At 41.7% G+C, this 13850-nt stretch overlaps 1 pseudogene; it reads left to right on the top strand.

Moving 5' to 3' along the window:
- Positions 1-9938: 9938 nt before the first annotated feature.
- Positions 9939-13092, top strand: LOC116244197 (hyaluronidase-4-like; annotated as a pseudogene).
- Positions 13093-13850: the final 758 nt, after the last annotated feature.

The following is a 13850-nucleotide window of genomic DNA, read 5'->3' as shown; positions in this document are numbered from 1 at the left end:
TTCCTTGTTTTAGTGTGAGAGAGGATGGATTAAAGTTTAGAAGAAAAAAAGCTACGATGCATTTTACCTTAAGCCAACCAGGTGAATAAGCCTTAGGTCACGTATATGGTCACCTGTAAAAACTTTCCATTTTTGTATACTCTCTCTTTTCCATGTCTGGCAATGCAAAAAACCACCAACCTTTGAATTACAAAGCTTAAATGATCAGTAGGAAAGTCATATAACAAGAAAGAAATAGAGCTACTTCAGCTGAGTATTATGCCCTATAAAATGTGGCTGTATGTTCTGAGCAACTAAAGAAAATGTTGGGATTCATTTTGTTCTGCTCTATTCTGATGGGCCGATGAGTGGGGCTGCAGTCTCAGTTTGACATCAGTATCAGGTGTAGGTGTCACTCACATCTTCCCACTCCCAACCTTTTCTTTCCCTCTCATGTTTGTATCATTGTGTGTTCTCCCCTTACTTCTGTTTGGGTGCCTTCTGTGGTCTGGGATGGGAAGCCATCCAGCTCAGTCTGACTCACATCGTGACTGAGCCCAGGCTAAGGAAGTGGGTAAAACCCAAAGGGAAGTGGTAGTAATGCTGCAAATAGAGTATTGCCACTTAAGACAATATACCACGAGTAATTACCCCTGGTAGGAAGGCGGCAGTATCAGTTGTGGCTCACCCAGCCCATCTTGTGGAGGTCCGCATCACACTGTCAGCTCCTGAAGCAGCTCAGGCACTCGGTGTGGGACATGGGGTAGCACATGGCCCAAGGAAGGTGCACTGGGCAGCTGGGGCACCCAGTGGGCTCACGGAACAGCTGGATCCCCATGACCAGCCCAGATGTGGGTGCCTCACCAGATCCAAAAGTCAGGGCATAAACCTCACCTTGAACAGGGAAATTCAGAGAATGTGAATGTTATATTTCATAATATTAATAATTTTAATCTAATTTATGCTTTCTGAAGTCACATTTTGCCACTTAGTCTTTAAGATGAAAATAGAAGAGAAAGTCTTGATGGCTGAATGAAACCATCCCAGCATTTCTGTGTTTCATTGGCTTTTTTCTAATGCAACACTCTCCTGGGCTCAGAGGATCTATAAAGGCAGGAAGGATAATGCTAGAGGAAAAAACATTAAAGGCCCTCACAGATAAAGGTGACAGAATGAAATCTCAGTTTTGGAAAGCTGTGCCTGAATAAATGTGTATGTATATTTTTTTCTGTGTTAAAATCTCCTTTTTAAAACAAAGTTAGAAAAGAAAAAAAAGACTTAAAAATTGCTTCAGTTTGGCACTGGAGGAAGTTAGTGCGAGTAGTGCGAGCTCAGATTGCACATCGTGTACAATAAGAAAATGTATGAAAAGATTTTGCCTAAGAAACGTCGATACACTTACGGCACTGTGGCAGGCACAGCTCCTCCTGTGTTTACGTTTCAGGAAAAGTAATTTCCTGTCAATCTGTGCCAGAGTGGGAGCATTTGCAAACACAGGTTACTCTAAAAATAAGTTGGAAGTGATGTAGTTTTGTACTCTTCGAAGAATGATACAGCCCGGGAACCACACAGCTTCTCAAAGATGAAAATCCTGTCTTAAAAAATAATCAGAGCAAAACAATGTCACACACTGCTTAATGAGCTTAAAACCATGAGCTTGTTCTCGCTCAGCAGTGGCACCGCACGTTCTCCACATACCACTGCATACAACAATAAGGGGCATTTGGAGGTCAAATTAAGAAAGGGGAAACTTTTTGGGAGCTTCAGAAAGTCAGTGTGAGTTTGGGATTTAACTCTGCTGCTTTTAATAGCTGCAGCACACCTGTATATCCCCTGATAGGGTTGCCAAAAGAGTTCCAATGCAGCATTTCTATGATTCAATGAATATACCTTTTAAAAGGTAATAAGAAAGCAAGGGGCATGTGTGTGTTAATATACACGTGTGTAGGTATGAATGAACACCTGCGTGTGCCTGCTGTGACACAGGTGTCTGTCTGTGTCTGTACATCTGGCTTTGCCCCAGAAGAAGGAGCAGAGCAGTGAGAAGAGGCACGAGGCTTTGTGTTCTGTCTCGTGGGAAGGAGCTGGAGGCTGTTGCGTAACCTTATAGCTTGGCACGTATGGCCCTGCTGAGGTGCAGATTATGTCCATTATGTAACCACGTTTATACAGGAAGCTGACAGCATCTAAAAAGCTAAAAATAAGCAGACCTTTTAATTTCAAGGGACAATATCTTAAACTTCTCACATACGGCGTCTTCTCTTTCAATAACAAAAATGGTCTTTTTAGACCTTTAGCTTTTATTTTAGCATGATATTTTATCACTGGCAGCCTTTTTTCTCCGAGAGAGGCAGAGCTCCTTTCTCATTTTTCCATTACAGCATAGATTCTTCTGGTTTTTATTTAAGGCAATGTCTTCTGTCTGTGAGAAGCAAAGCAGCCCAGAGTATTGGTTCTGCTTTTTCTCCCCAGACAGCCAAGCAGTCTGACATTTTTGGGCAGCTTGTGGAAAAATGACATTTGTTTGCATGATAGTAATAAACTTCCCAGTAGATTAGACAGCAGATTATTCAGAGCATTTTTTACATTGCTCCTTCAAATGCTGGGCTCTGAGACAAAAAAAACCAAAAACAAACAAACAAACAAAAAAACCAACAAAAAAACCAACAACAACAACAAAAAAACCATTTTCTTTAGACGATAATGAAGTTGCTTCTTACTTTTTCTGTGTGTTCATTTGCCCAATATTTCCTTCAGGTAGGAGAGTGTTATGCTATGGAAGCCCTATGGAACCAGAACGTCAGTCCCTGACTGCAGCAGGGGCAGTGACGTGCAAGGAGGGCAGCTCATTTTCCCATACTGACATTTGCCTTCTAGTCCTGCTCCTAATCTGTTTCCCCTTCCCCCTACTCCCGCACTTTATATAGCTGTGTATATCTCACCACATAGAATGAAAGTGAACTGCAAAACATTTGTGAATGCTGGGGGAGTCCATCATTTCTTTTCTGCCCAGCGTTCCTGCAGGACATGGTAAAACAGTTACCTCTGGCCTTCTTCCTGCCTCTCATCACTCTCACCAGGCTGCACCAGGAGTACAAGCTGGTATGGAGGCAAGAGCCAGCATTTGCCACCTTGCTGCTCTGTCACGTGTCTCCAAGCTTGGTGGAACTGAGCAATGCACAAAGGTCCCACAAAGTCATTGAGCCAGTGATGATGGCCACATTGGGTTTAATTTGTATAAGCATGAACTGAAGGCCTGTGAAAACTCCACAGACATGAACTCTTGTTAAGTATCTGCACTGAACTTTGTTTTGTGGAATTTAGACAAGTAACAATTGTTTTCAACTCAGGAGGGAGAAATAACTCAAACTTTTCCTGGGCCCCTGTAGCTTACTGATATATCCTGGTCTGGAGGGAACTTACACGTTGCTGCATTCATACCTGGGCAGCAGTACTCAGCTTTGAGTATGCTTGGTTCAAATCCTGATATTAAATTGACCTAATTGTAGTGAAAGTGGTCATTACCCTGCTTTTGATTGCAAGTACTTGATCTGTGATTTTCCAGAATGCAATCTCCTATTTATCTTGTTGTGCTTCTACAGGGACACAACCTCATCTGATTTAAGATGGTGTATGATCACTGATTTGCAGTAGCTGAAAATCAGACATGAAATATTCATGCGTGCTTTGTGCATCGTCAGATTTTTCTTTTCAGGCTGGCACTAGTTCATTTGTTCCTAGCACCCACCAGCTGCTAGAAAGATGGTCTGCAGTAATTCCTTAAAATAGCAAGTATCTTGAAATATCTAAAAAGCAGCAGGTCATATGGCTGCAGATGATGGATAGGCTGCACTGGGGCATCACCACAGAGTGAGGCTCATTAGATTTGTTCAAAGTCCCCTGCTCAAATCCAACCCCTACACGAGGCTTACCAAGGTTTACATGACTCCTGTCTTCAAATAATTGCAATAATCCCTTGCACTGGCAACACTGAATTGTTGTGTTTCCTCCAACAATAACATTTAGTTCTAACTAAATACTCAGCTGGGGGGGCTGGGAATGAATCAAACGCCTTTTTAAATTCTTGCTGCTGCATTACAGTTATTCTGTAGGAGTGGGAAGAAAGGAATGTCGCCTGAACCTGTGGGTGCTGGGTGCAAGCTGGAATCACTGCTGTGTGTGCGGGGTGTTCTGCACAGCCCAGGGCTCTGATCTTACCCCAGTGTAAATGCAAAGAAACTCTGCCTGCAGGAAACTTGGTGGGAGGAAAAGTAGCTCCCTCCCGTTGTGCAGGGTAACCTTTTGTTTTATTTCTGTAAGAATGATCAGAACATCAAGCACTATTTATTTTTGTCTTTCAGTTATGTCTTACTTTACAATTGAATTAGGAAAATAGACTGAGAGGAAAACTATTTCATAATAGAACCAGTTCAAATTAGCACTCATCTTTTGGTATTTGCAATTAGTGTTAGAAACACAAGGAGAAGGATGACAACATGCCAAGAAGACCACATCTGGTCCATAAACGAGCAGTGTTGCAGGAAACCTGGGTGTCCCAGGAGTTAGAGTTTAAGCTCCCTTCTGACCACAGTCTTCACATCCAGAGGCTGATGTATCCTCAAAGAATGTGAAACTCCTTTGCTTTGCACATGCTATGATCTTTATAATATTTTAATGCACTATCACATGAAGATGATGTGATAGAAATGCGGACCACTCAGGCTATTCTAGGATTCAGGCCATAATATTTATTCTATAACATCAGCATCCAAAATATAGCTCTGAGTGCAAAGGCTACCCTCTTTGGCAAAGGGAGGTACTGAAAACCTTTAGACTTGAAGCAGCGGGGAGCTTAGCCAGGCTGGACCTGGGCCAGAAAAGTCTTTTTGATTATTTCAGTATGTGCCAGAAATGGATCCAGTTACTGGCATCAAGAGGATCATGGAACACAGAGCTAAGCATAAAGACTGATTATATGGACGTTTCAGAGTGCCATTAAATCAAACCATCAAACCAGCTGCCTCTTTGCTAGGGCTATGAGCCTCATTTCCCAGGCTGGAATACTGTCAGGTGTAATTGTCTACAGATGAGAGACATCTATGCAGCACAAAGTGAACAAAAAGTAAATGACATGAGGGCACTTGATCAGTTTTCTTCATATTTGATATTCAGGACTCCATCTGTCTAGCAGACCACCAGAATGCAAATGCTCTCACAGTAGATAATAACAAAGTTCCACTGTGGTGGCAAAATGAGCTGAGATATCAGGGCAGAAAAATCCTGAGCCACACAAAGGCTGGTGGCTTGTTTGCTAAGCTCTGTTCCTCTCAGTCTAACAGTCCCAAACTTTCCCTCTTAACAGATTAAACTTTACTGCAAAATTGCTACTGATGCCTACATTCCAATGTGCCATAGGTGTTTTACAATGCTGACTTAGAGCTTTTGATGCTTTATTCAGCTTATCCCTCAAATGTGCTGTGGGAAATAGTTGTGCTGCAATATTCATACTGGAAGGTGCCCTATCCAGGCTTCAAAACTCTATAAAATATCCCATGGCTATTCACAGTGCTCAGGATTCAGCACCTTCATCAGCATCAGTGAAGTACTGTGCTAAAATGGTTTGAATCTCAGCTACAACCAGTCACCAGTGCCATTGAGTCAGTCAGATAATGAGATCCTGCTCCATTTTTATTAATCATTGTGCTGCATATTCCCTTGCCTTTACTGACCAGAGATACTCTGCAAAATCTCATCTATTTAGCCAAAGGACACACTCAGTGGTCTATTGAGCCCCCACCCTTATTAAGGAAGGAAGAGCTGGCAGCGATGCATCCTCCCATTCTGTCCTCCTCGAGGCTGCTGCAAGCTCTGGAGTTTTCAGGGTCATCTCCCTCATTTCCTTCATCACTGACCTCTGGGCATCTCTGAGCATATCGCTTCCAAATCCAGATCAGGCACAGCAAGCAAGGCTCACTTCTGACAGCATGACTTAAGGCAGGCAAAATTTGTTCCAGCTCATCAGACTTCTGAGTGCATCAGCTTGAGCTTTGTTGATAAAGTCAACAGAAGGATTATTCAGTAAAAACCAGGGAGTGAATTGGATCGCAGCAGCATGAAAATACTTGTTTTATAAGCTATGCATGTCTTTGATAAGGTTGTTTAGTGACTGGTGGCCTGTTGAGACAGCCTGCTGTAGGCCATCAAGGTTGTGCTGAGTCAACATCATCCTGAGTAACAATGTTAACCAGAAAGGAGAAAAGATCACTGTCTTTTGTCATTGTTTCTACTTTTTCTAATTCCTTGATATGAATAGCATAACGTCACTCGTAATGTTTCTGTTACAAGACAAATGCCAAGGTTTGAAAGCACATCTCTCTGCCCTGGATTAACTGGGGTAGAAAGATACGGAGTTTATTTAATTTGATGTACGCTTTTCTTTATCATTAAGTCAGTTCTTTATTTTCAGCAGTCTTTTGTGATCTGGTTCAATTAATACCTTGTATGTCCATCCAGTTCTGGACCATCTGTTTTAAGGCAGTTTCACTAGTCCTAGCGAGAGCTGCGTGCTGTCTAAAGACATATATCTCCCACTTTCTGCTCTCTGCTGGGAATGACTGCTCACTGGGCACTCAGTCAGCTGGACACCAGGACAGGCTGCCTCTGTACTGGCATATTTTACAGAAGAAAATATTATCAGCAGTAGAGTTATAACTGGGTACACTCATCCTGCTTTTTGTCAGTCAGGATAGATACAAATGAAAGCAAAAACAGGAGTATGTTTCAGTGTGTGATGCTATTCTGGACAAGTAAAAGCAGATCTGAAAATCCTGGGTGAAGGAAGAAATATTGAGAAGATCCTGGGCATGGGGCTTCCTTTCTGCATGCTGAAAACAATGGCTGGAGCGCCTGCTTCTGCTGGAGTGTGTGTGTGCCTGTGGTGGCTGAATGCTGCCAGCGGGATGGGGTCAGAAGCCAACCATGTGCTCGCACAGGAATACGAAATGGCAATGGCTTCCTCCTTAACAATGCAGCAGCCACAAATATCTTTCCGTTAAAGTCCCCCACGGCAAATGATTCTTCTGCTTGCCGTGACTTTGCCTGTGAAAATCAACACGTAGAGGCCCTGTGCGGGAAGGCCTCACTGAAACCTGGGACACATCTCCCAGGGCTGTGCCCAGCCCTGCTGCCCACACCTCCCACTGCAAACAAGGACAGGAGTGGAGCAGAAGGGCAGGAGGTGACACAGCGCTCACAGGGCAGACTTAATATTGCAGTTTAAAATTGCATGCTGTGATTCATGGAAAAACAATTGTAGGGTTTTGCTGCCCTCTGGCAGGATTTTCTTGCAGCTCTGATTCTCTGTGAAATACAAGCGCAGTGCTCAGTGATGGTGCTGAGCAGGAAGGTTTCTGCTCACAGAGGGCAGCACCCAGGCACTGCGGAGACCTGAAGGCTTCCCTGTCTTTCCTAGCTGCTTGGAGGCACAGCAGAGCAAACTAGATGCTGCTGGGCAATACTGCTGCAGCTTCCCTTCTGGAAGTGCTCCTGGAAAGCCAGAAGCTTCCCAGGAGAAACTTGCTGTTCCCAGACAGAGGCTGGGTTACAAGGCAGAGCTGCTGTGCTGGCAGGAGTCCCTTGTCCCTTCTCTCCATTTTTCTAGGGCAGCAAGGCTGGCCCTCAGGTTGGTAGTTCTGTTGGTTGCAAGAACAACCCCATAATCTTCCAGCTTTTGTTATTCATCCTTCTAGACAGAAAATTCAGACCTCTAGTGTTGAGAGTCCCTGAATGGCTGTGCTGAATATGGTTTTGTGGTATAGTATATGCTTTCAGAGAGATACTGTGCAAATTAGACTGATTTTCATTAAAGCCATTTTCCAAAAGGCCCATTAATGCCAATATGCCATTTGTGGATACATGAATAGTTGTTTTGAACACCTGGGCTTTCTCTTCACTAAATGCACAGCAAATCTCAAGAGGTGGGATTTCTTTAATGAAATGCTGAATTCTGCTCCATGTTGATCCTGGTGACTGCCTGCATATTCAGCAGAAGGAACAGAAGGAAAAGACATAACTAGGACATCAGATGACTGTCCTCAAACCACCCATGGCATATTAAAAGTACCTAGGTTGCCTTAGAAGTTGATGTGTTTTTTTTGCAGATACCTGAAATTAAGTTATGCTAGACCTATCCTAAAATTGCAAGGAAACAGAAGTGTGGAGATGTCCATGAAAGTACCCCAAGTACGCAGATATATCTGATTGATTTTCTGGTTTGAGATAAAGAAAGGATAACACGTACCTGATAGGAATGCACTTCCTGTTCCCTTTAGTACATGTAACCATCTGGCTGCCCATGTGAAACCCATGATCCTCACCTCCAGTGAGTCACAGTCCCAGAAGAAATGAACAGATAGGCAAGGAAGGAGGAAGAGGTGGGACTCAAATGCAAACCCATGATCATCTCTGATAGTTTGTTTTATGGCTTTGTGGGATGTCCTCAGGGTTTTGAACACAGAGGAAACCTGGGGTTGGAGAGTGCATAAGAGCAAGAAGGTGACATCTGTTCTGATGAGAAAGCAAAGCAGAGGAAGTTGTGACAGTGCTAGCCTCACAGAGAGGCTCAGTCTCTCACTGTACCTGGGACATGTCTTTACCACATAAGTCATTTACTCTGTGAGCAAAGGATCATCACAGAGAATAGATGCAAAGACGCTATTACAGCTTAACAATCTATTACTTTACAGACATACCAAACACTGTAAGCTCTTTGTGTTTTTTATACTCTTGAGTATTAAACTCAGGCTCACTGATCTATCTGAGTCCAGGCATATCAATAATCAGATGATGATTTTTTATTATTTTTTTTTTCCTCATGGGTTTATTGGGATCTCTACTGTTCTCTCTCTTTCTCTCACTTTTTCTCTTTCCCTCCATCCTTCTTATATATACACATTTTGCTCTTTGCCTGGTTTCTTGCTTGACTAACACACACATAAAAAGCAGTGACCATGTGACTAACGATTCTGCTCATGAAAGTGGTCTCAGGTTTTGGCATCAAAGTCCACATTGCACAATGCAGTGCTGTGCAGAGCTATCACAGCTGGTCTGGAAGGCGCTAGCTCAATGCAATAGTGCAGCCAGGCTAATAAATAGCTCAGAGCAAGCTTTCACAGATCTGCTTTATTGCTGTCAGGGGTCTGAACTTGTATCCCTTTATGGTACTGCACAGTGACAATGAAATACGTATGCTTATTTAGAGCTATTTGGAGTATCTCTGGCTGACATTGTACTAGGCAGGTCAGGGGCATTCACAAAGCTATGAAGATGGTGATAGAAGCTAAGGTTTGATTTTATAGTTGCCTTTATTACTTAGAGAGCTTGAAGGATAAGAAACCGTTTCTTTATCCATCTTTTCAACTATAACAGCCCCAGCCACTAAAACTCCCTGGGGCCCACAGGAGTGATGGTAGCATCCTTAGTGATTTCAGTAAGATCTAAACTGATGAGACAAGCTGATGCACAGACTTACTCTGAGGTACTACATCTGAAAATCTATCCCTTTGTTTGAATTAGCTTGTGTCTAATTTGTTTATTCAATGTTTGTTAGCATGGTAGATACAGCTATATATGGAGTAAGTATTGATGCCTCTTCTGTTACGTTTCACAAACTAGAAGATCTGCATAATGTTGTCTTTTAAGTCATAAAGTACTGCCTGAAAATGGGATACTATCAAGCATTATTCACATTTTAGCCCCTGCCATGAGTGTGCATAACACTCATCTGGACTTCGCTTGCTGTGAAACCAGTCTGACCACCAGTTCTGGAGAAGAAACATTTGATGGCTGTCCAGAACACATTGAAAGGCTTGTGCACCCTGAGGTACAACCTAGTGCTGAACCTGAAAATGTTTCATATAACTGGTATCATATTAGCTAAAGTAAGAGGGCAGAACGCTAATATGTTTTATTTTAATGAGCCTGGTTATATTCCTGGTATGCATCACAGGAAATCCCTGTTAATGGTGGCCTCCCCCAGATATTCTGTTTTCAAACATCTGGAGAAAGACAGCTGTGACATTAACTATGACATTCCAGCTAAGAACTTCCATGGATCAGCAGCCTTGGACTGGAGACCTCTGTGAGACTGCAACTGGGATACAGAAGGTGTTTACAGGAAAATGTACAGAAAATTAATTTCTGACACGGAAAAGAATATTTCAGCAGCTGATGTTGAACATTTAGCCAGACTTTCCTTTGAAGAAAGTGCAAAACCTTTTATGGGGAAACAATTGCATTAGGAATAGAAAACAAGGGCTTGTGAGGATATTATTTATATTCTGACTATCACAATTACAATTTCCGTGATCAGAACTGCACTGGTTCCTGCCCAGAGAGTGAAGTTTTGAGGAAAATAAACTTTCCTGGCTCAGAGATAGAAGTGCATTCTTATATCCTTTCACTAGCATTAATAAATGCCTTGGAAACAGTAAAATCTTTCTGGACTTTTCTCAGCTTAGAGCTGATGAATCCATAAGGATCTTCTCCACGACATCCCAAGGTTATGCCCTCTCCATATTTGTGCATAGTTGTCTAGGTTTTAGAGAAAAACCTTTGCAATTTCTATTTGTTGTAAGCTCTTGCTGGAACATTGTGGGCTTCATTTATGTTCTAACCATTCTTGCAGATGGTACATTGAGATGGAAAACCTCCATCTTGAGCCAACTCTGCTAGTTGTCTCCATGGTTAAAGATCTCAATGTTTTGAAGAAAAAAATGCAGTCTAAATTTTTTTTTTTGCTTTAGTTTATCACTATGCTATACTCAAACATGCATTTGAATGGATTAAAGGGATTTCACCAATCTGATGTAGAATTCAGGAGGAAGTTAATACATTAATCCTCTCTGATGTACTTTCTTCTGCTCAGGTAGGCAATCACTAACTAATCCCCAGACAGCTGCCCTTTTATAGAAAAGAAACTGAGGAAAAGATGTTAGCAACCTGTTCACTGTTATAACTTAGAAAATTGCTCAGGTTAGATATTGAAAGCAGGAGCCTTTCTGCATTGCTCCATCTCAAAAACATGTCATCTATTTTCACTCCTACCTTGGGGTAGAAAAATAGTGCACCAGAAGCAATGAATACTGCTCACATCAGCTGAAACACACAAAAATATTTTCAAGACCCATATCTTAATGTAGTTCTTCTTTACTTAATTGTGGATATCTTCTCAGAAATTCCATGAAGATAACAGATTTTTTTGTGAAAAAGCAGCATAAACCCTTCTGTTACAACCCTGGCTTCCTTCTCCTGCTATAGCAGCAGGTCTCAAATTGTGTATTTCAGAGTTTAGTAAATGAGCCGTAATCACTTTTTAAAGGCCATTTTCAGCTTTTCAGCCAAAGTACTTAGCAGCTAAACTGGGAAAGAGAATTTACTCCCTCTATTAGGTCCCACTACTCCTCTAACATTGCTATCACCTGCTACACTACAATTGGAATGCATTTGCCTTTCCTTTCTGAAGGCTTGGCTTTGGGCCTCTTTTTGTGTTGCGAGGCAATGTCCTTGTTATCTGTTGGGGATGGGAGAAATGGGAAAGGATCTCTAAACAAAGGTAGAGCACTGTATATATGAATAGGACCTGGGGAGAGGAGCAAAACCTGCCATTAATATACATTTTGTGGTCATTCACAGGTTTCATTATTCATCTACTAAGTGCAGCAGCTGAATCAAGTTGCAGAGTATGGAAACAATGCAATTCACACCTGGACAAAACAGAGTGATGATGGAAAATACTATTTTGTACCTCTGGCTGTCTATGCTGTCTTTTCTTTGAGCAATTCTTTTGAGTTAGGGAGTTTCCTAATACCTATCTACTTTCTTGGCCTAACTCTAATGGATGTGGATTTTTCAGGATGAGGTGTGCTGCAAAGCTGAAGATTTACTTGTTCATCTGGTTCCTAGCTAGACTTGAAGGATCAAGACAGTTGCTTTGGTAGTTTTATACAGCTCATCCTTCCTTGGCTTTGAAAGAAGATAGAAGGGTGTCAAGAACAGCCTCAGGCTGGTGTTTAACTCATTTATGCCCAGTTTCTGCCATTTTTTTTCCTTTACTTAAGTTTTCTACTTTGATTCTTGATATGATGTGGTCCTCAGTCTCCATTAAATCTGTGGTGGCATCTAGGGATTCACTTGCCTATCAATTGTCTTTCATCTTCAGTGCTTGTGGCACAGCGTTTTACTCATTGCTGATCCTTAATTACTGATCAAATTGGAGATAAAGATCCATTCACCACATGCTCTTCTCTTAGAGCCTGCAATTTAAGTAAAAAGCACAGTAAAAGACATCTTTTTGAAACAAACATAAAGAGCATGAAAACTCACACTGAAATTATTAAGATTTTCCAAGCGCTGCATTTCCTCTTTCATTTAATGTTGCACAGTGCCAGTATTCCCTATCCTGTAGTGTATGCCTATTTAGAGTACCATTTTCTATGATTTTTTATAAGAAGCTGTGAGCTTCTAGGGAAAGTACTATGAACAGTGCATGCCTTTGGAATCACAGCTTTAAAATTGGAGTGGGACTGGAAAACAGCTGATTGACACAGCAGAATGGCTCCTTCCTTCTCCTTATCAGCAAGAACAGAATTGATGGAATGCTTCTGGGAATTCTCATGTTAAGAATCCCACTTTAATTAAAAGATTTTAGTTGTTTTTAGTAACAATGAGATGTCAAATAATTAGTTACATTTTGCATCAAAGTGAATTAAAATGCACTCTTTTCCCAGTGTTTATTCACTTGCTTATTACCAACATCTTAGGCTGTATCTATTTGTAAGAATCAACTTGTATTTAATAATCTTTGTACTCTAGACAGCAAGTCTTGAGCCACAATTAAAAAACAGTTTGTGAAAACCAGTATGAAAAGAAAACACGGTACAGTGGACTGATACATAAATAACCATTGGATTGCTTCAGAAAGGCTGTGAAATGCTGAGTTAGCCTGACAGTGATCTCTTTACACCGTAGCAAGATCTTATTAACACTATTGGAGAAAGTGCTGCCTTGGGAGCTGCAAGTATTGTTATTTGGAGAGAGATTAATTTAACTTTGTAAGGTAAGCCTGTGCCTGAATTAAATGCAATGTGTAAGATCCTCATTTTATCCTATTAAATAGACACTAAGTGCATCAGTTCAGTACCAGCAGAACTGACTGCTTAATGTGTCTTTGTTGACTCCCAGTAAGGATGACCATGAAACATGGAGTTCTTCCTGGCCAGCATAGCTGTGTATAGCAAAACCAAGCAATCCACAGTAAGGAAAGAAGCCAGCAGCTAATAATAGGCAATCAGTAAGACAATATTTATCATCTTGGTCAGAATCCTTTCCAGTTGGAGAAAACACCAGAAAATCAGCTGGAGCCTGACTAGCCCATCAGTTAAGTATAACAGCAGTGCCCAGCAAGGTGTCTGATAATGGAATTCTATTTGTGTTTGTGTGGGCAACTGAAATGAAGAAAGCTGCTGAGATTAGGTGGAGATGCTTTGTATTAGATGATATCAGTCCTAGCCACAGTAAACTTAGAGATTGATGTCTGAGGTGCCAACGTGTCCTGGAGCTTTCAATCACATATCAGATTTTGTCTGGAGAAAAGAACATGTCCTTACAGCTGTGTGAAGTAGGTGTTCTGGGCCAATTTTCTGTTGGCTGATAGTAAACAAAACCCAGCCAGCATCAGAATGGATGGCTGAAGGTAAGTGCTGAGTTATCCTCAGCAAATTCAATTGCTCTGCCCAAACCTTGTGAATATTCAGCATGAGTTCTGTCAGCCTCAACGTAAATAGGAGGACTGAACTTCTTTCCAGCTGGGTCAG

Source organism: Phasianus colchicus, chromosome 1 (assembly GCF_987193195.1).
Source record: "Phasianus colchicus chromosome 1, bPhaCol1.hap1.1, whole genome shotgun sequence".
Classification (NCBI taxonomy): Eukaryota; Metazoa; Chordata; class Aves; order Galliformes; family Phasianidae; genus Phasianus; species Phasianus colchicus.
Note: the sequence above shows the minus strand (reverse complement) of the source record. Positions and strands in the feature narration are given on the sequence as shown.